Here is a 6,184-nt window from a genome sequence, read left to right as displayed (position 1 = left end):
TATTTAAAATATTTTATTACATATTCTATTCAACTTGTTTTGAGTTTGGAGTTGGTTTGGCTATATTATTATAAGCAAATTCGTAATTACCTCAACATTTGTTTTTTGTTGACTTATGTGAAGCACTTTGGTCAGCTGAACTAGTTTTAAATGTGCTATGTAAATAAACTTGCATTTTATTGCATAAATTTAATTTAAAACACGTTCAAATGTATTTTTGAATCCACATTGAGGCTCAAATATTGATCTGATCTCAAAATGATTTTCCCTTCTTTCTATATGTGTTGTTGTTGTTGTTGTTATTATTATTATTATTATTATTATTATTATTATTATTATTATTATTATTATTATTATTATTATTATTATTATTATTATTATTATTATTTAACTAATGTAATGCATTATTCTATTACTATTCAACACGTTTTATCTGTAAAGAATATTCCAAATGTAATAGTGGAAAGTAGTTAGGCCTATGTTGTTATATACTACAAGACAATTATAGGCTATACAAAATCCCTAAAATCCCCCCTTTTTATTATTATTATTATTATTATTTTTTAAATGTGAATTTTATGATGATTATCTGTGATTGTTTATGTTTTGATTTGTGTGATTTTAATGTCTTTTTTTTATTCTGTAAAAAACTTTGAATTACTTTGTGTACGAATTGTGCCATACAAATAAACTTGTCTTACCTTGCCTTGCCAAAATTTTTGACAGAATTACACAGAAAAGCCTTAAAATGTAAAAAAAAATAAAATAAAATAATAATAATAATAAAATATATATATATACACAAAACAAGGCCCTCTCTTATCAGTTCAAAAAGCCTTTATTAGCTATGACATGTTTTCACCTATTGGCCTTAATCAGGGCGCCCTCTATCGCCCGCCGCGCGCACTGCACCGTCCCACAGTCTGCAGCCTTGTTCGGTCCAGACTCGGTCCAGACTCGGTCCTGATCCGCCATAGTCCGCTTCGTCTCCGCCTCAACCTGCAAAAACCGACATTAAAACCCACAAAAACCGGACCTACAAGACTCCAGCCGTGTCACGAATGTAGGAGGTAAGCTTTTCTCTAAATACATTTGATTTTGCAGGTTAAATTATGCTCGTATTAACTTTTTTCACTTTTCAAACGGGCGCTACTTTTTCCGTTATACGTGTATTAAACAACATCGCTGCACGTTTTGAGGAATAAATAACGTTTTTTCTTTGTATAATTGTTTAATGGGTACACGAAAATGCGTTTAAAATAAAAAAAATAGCACGATAAATGATGCGAAGTTGGTGCAAGAAGAAGAAGTAAGGTGCAGAGTGGAGCATGTGGCTTTATGCTAATTAGAAGAACACATCAATGCTAGCACTTTTTCCACAAATACACCAATTATTATCATTTTTAACATTAGAATCACATGCAATTATTATAAATATGTGTTACTGAGTGATGCAGGCAGTGGAAGGTGGAAGGTAACCAAGTACAAGTAGTAAAATATTGTACTTAAGTAGGATTTTGAGGTATCAGTACTTTACTTCAGTACATTTACAGTGGATACTTGCTATTACATTTGTGAGATTTGACATTTTTTATCTGGAAAGGACATTTTGAGCAGGACTGAAAAGTAAAAAGCACTTTTCATATGATTTGAGGGGTCCATTTTACCATATTTGTAGTAACATCGTGACTAAAGTTTTCCAGTTCAGGCTGTAGCTTTGGGCAAACACAAGTAAATACACAGAATTCATAAGAAAAAATGAGAAAGTGATTTGTATTGCTGCGGTTGACCTAAATATGTGTTATTTCTAATCAGAATCACTACATTTAACGCTTTAATAAATTAACAACACTTGTGTGAAATACTTTTTTTTTTCAACTGGTACTTACATACTTTTATTTAAGTAGATTTTCTCATGTGATTTTTTTTTTTTTTTTTTTTTTTCCCTTGAGTAACTTTTTACCTCTGTATCTGTACTTTTACTTAAGTAACAATACTGAGTACTCCATCCATCACTGGGTATAGGTGGAATTCTTTAATCCTTGTTTGACCCAGTTTAGACTTATTTTGGTGTTGGCTAATTGTAACACCTGGTCTACTATCTCTTTAGTGTAAATTACTTGTGAGTTCTGTGTTGTGTTGAATATTTCCCCTTTTAGCTGTGGTTTATCCATTTTATATAGTTAGCTTTTGTCATGGTCCTGGTTTAGTCCCTGTTTTAGACTGATAGGTGATATGAAGTTACATCTAAAGATTATTCATACTGGGTACTTACTACTATTAGCAATACCTATTTTGTCCCATACTGTTGTGTTTAGTAGGGAGGGTTTGATATGGATTTTTATTTTATCTTATTTATTTTTTTTGAGCTGATACATATATTTGCCAATGCCGATATTAAGCTTTTAAAATCTGTTTACAAACCAAATTTATGTTGAGTTATAGTGAAGTTTACAAATTAGCTTATCCTCTTGTAAAAATAATAACATTTATTTATTTATTTTTGGATATAAATGCATACTTTCATTCATGACTGTTCAAAAAGACACATGCACTGAGCCTGTCACAATAATTACTATAATTAATATATTGACTTATTGTTCAATATTTGTTAGATGGAACAGTTTTTTTTTTATATTATCGAGAAATTTAGGTTATTTTTTGGGTTATAAGATAAGATTTGAACTGTAGAAGTGTTTCATTCTGCTGTTTATTTATTGCAGCTCATTTTTTATATTGTAGATTTAGAACAGTTTTTGTTGCATAAATCTGCTCTCAGGTTATTGTGTCAGTGGCATAAAGTCGTTTCAATATTATCGCTTATCGTCTATGATTACTCCAGCAATATATCGCACTTCATCATTTGTTATTGTGACAGGTCTACCACTAAGGACAAACTGGAAATGACGCATTGGGCACGCAGAGACTGGGCCAATGCAGAACAAAATACTGGTGCCAAATAAATAATTTTAAATACATTTTCAATATCACACCGATACCGATATTTGGCAAACTCCTCCTATATACAACTGATAACCGATAGTTTTGCACTTGAATTGACCCATTGTAGTTTCATTTATTCCAGTTCAATTCTTGTTTTATACCTGCTTAATTAAATCTCTACAATTACTGACATTACTTTGAAATCTAACATTAGTCTCACCATAAGAATGCATGTTTTTAAAGGTTTTTTTGAGTAATAAAAAAACAAACAATTATTGAATTGAATCAAGATTTATACATTTAATGCCATAGTGTAGAACATTCCAGGCATAGCAGTAACATCTCCATGGAGACAGTGCAGGTGGCAGAACCCCCATCAGTAAAGTCACATAGTGCGCCTTTAAATTTTTACTACGTGTTTCGAGCTAGTCCAATCTGTGGCTGTGTTATGGTGTAATGAGCTGAGGCATTCCTCCATAATGATGTCCAAATATTTCAAACAAAAGAAAAACAACAGCAACAAAAGGGACAGCAAGGGACGTTTTTTAAGCAATTATCTGAGTTTGAAAAATAGTTTTAGTTTCCTTTGTAGAATATTCACTGTGTTGTTAAATAAATAAATAGCACAAGTCATAGAGCTACTGCTTTCTACGGATCAAATGATTTTGTACACAGTTCCTCACATTTGCAAAAAGGCTAAAAACTGAGCCGTAAAAATATTGTTCTTTCTATCATATATTGAATGATAGACACATCAGACAAACAATTCGACAAGACACGACAAGTAAATTTCCCATTCATCTTTCTCATAGACTTCTAAAAAAAATAAAAATAAATAAAAGTTTGAAAGCATGCTCAGGGTTAATCAGCTTTGTGGTAACTAATGAGCACAAGACATCATTTTAATTTAAAATCTGTTTTTGAAACTTTATAAACCACAAACGTATTAAAACATTTTTCCAAATCTTGCATTTTAAACAACTGCATTATGAATATTAGTTGTAGCTGGTTAGCCTCCACGATGCCTTTGAACTCTTAATATTTGAATTTTTCTAAATGTCAATGGGAAAAATGAATGGAAAATTTACTTCTTGAACTGGAGCAAACTTTGAAATGGGCGGGACTGTTGAGCTCCATGACCTTTCAAAATCTAAAAACAAGATGAAGAAAAAATGGTAAAACAAATACTTGCTTGTAGTATTGTTGTAATAAACTTATATATGTAACTGTACTTAATCTGTAATATGTTTTTTGATCAGAAGAGGCAATACGTGACATTTATACTCCAAAAATTGTATTAAATAAAATAATTAAAATATGTCTCACTTGGGCTGCAGTCCTTTAGTCCTTTAGTCAGTTAATTGGTCGATAGTGTTTTAGTCCAACCAAATTTGTATTAGTCTAATAATTATTTTACTCAGGATTTATACGGGGCAACAGCAGAAACAAGTAGGTATGGAATGATTTAAGATTTTTGAGTGAGTTCAGCTGAACCTGTCGTTTACATACAAATACACTGATTTCTAGTACTGTACTGTTATGAATACTGCAGGTGTAGTTTTGTGAGTGCAGTTTGTGTTCAGATCATAGACTGCATACAGAAGTGGACTAAGGGAGTGTGACGTCACTCATACCATTCGGCTCCAGTCAAATGAAGCGCATCAAGGCTAGCAGTTATAAGGGCGTATTTGGAATTCAGTGTCAATCAAACTTGTGCGGGAGCAACCTCGGGGAAAGGCGGCACCAGATTTGTCTCATATTAATGTTCATATCTTGAGTTTCGAACACAATAGCTAAATAAAAATACCAGGATCATGTAGAGATGGTTAATATGAATATTTTAAGACCAAAATGATAAGCCCGACAGCAGCAGTTACGGAGAGAGGGACGACTGTTTTCTAATGTAAAGGGAAATGGAGCTGGAGTCGATGGAGCCAGAAGCACGCCCATGATCACTTCCTATACAGTCTGTGTTTCAGATACATAGCCAACAAATAGATCAGCAGAACATGTCTTTAGTCGGCTCTGTATGTAAATCTATGGGAAACACTGCTAACACGATGTCAACCCTAATCTTCTGTTTCCTTTATTTTCATAATGCGACCTCTATCCCACCTTGTAATCTAATAAATGTCTCTGTAAATATCAGCAGTGTAAAATGATTAAAGTGTGTTTTGTATCCCTCTTACCACAGTGCTCCATAGTGTCCCCAGAGGGTCGGCCCCAAGTGCAAAGCTACAGAATGACTTACGTTTTTGGGGCTAAAAAATACCATTTATTTCAGTTCTAACCTGGTTTTGACCGACAGGCGAGGAGCTGAGAACAGGCGGTCCTATGTTACCCTCCTTAAAGTGTATTTACTGAGGGGAAGTTGGTAGAAATGCATGTTTAGATTCTTGGAAAAACCCCAAGGTCAGAAAGCCTATATTTTTAATGTTATTTATTCAGATGTGGGCGAGTGAGGCCAGGGTTAGTGGACTGAAGTAAGGTAATATGTTAAAGGCGCTGTACCTGATTTTTACTGTCTTAAAACATGATTAAGAGAAGTAGATCTTTTTAAAAGGTTTGCAGTGGTCCAGTGTTATTTCTCACTTACCTCATGCATTCAGAGCATCCTAATTATTCACCACGATGAGTTTATAATCACTTTTCACACCTTTCAGGGACCAGAGCAGTTTTGCCGTCACATTAATGCTAACAACAACAACAACAGCACACTCACAGATTCTTGGGCTATAAATGCTTTATAATTAGATGCAGACTGTAGCGGGTACAGCCACATTAATATAGACATGAATAAGGGTTAGATAAAATGGGGCTGCGCGGAATTAGAAGAGTTAAAGGTTCACTGTATAACTTTTCAGGGGCATGGGGAGAGTTAACCACCTGACATAATTTATTTTATTTATACCTCCATTTATTCAATTCCAAGTTCTTTTATTGGTAAAAAACAACTGTATAAACATGCATTCTTATTTTGAGTTGTGTCACCTCTCCACACCCCCTGACTTGTAACCTGACCCGTTGGTGGCACTTGCTTGTCTCCATGTATATAGATGTTGTTGTAGATGTTTAATGCCATACTGTGGTTGCCAGGCAAATCCAGAATGATATCTCTCTGTATTTTTTATACAGAGTTATACATTTTTTATACCGTGTCTCAAGCCTGGCCAAACTTGATCATGCGGTCAGATTTATTTATTTCAGTGACACACATGAAACAAAGGCGCTCATCGGTCAC

The sequence above is a fragment of the Periophthalmus magnuspinnatus genome, chromosome 2, assembly GCF_009829125.3.
Source record: "Periophthalmus magnuspinnatus isolate fPerMag1 chromosome 2, fPerMag1.2.pri, whole genome shotgun sequence".
In the NCBI taxonomy this organism is placed as follows: Eukaryota; Metazoa; Chordata; class Actinopteri; order Gobiiformes; family Gobiidae; genus Periophthalmus; species Periophthalmus magnuspinnatus.
The sequence above is the reverse complement of the archived record's forward strand: the minus strand, read 5'-3'. Positions refer to the sequence as shown.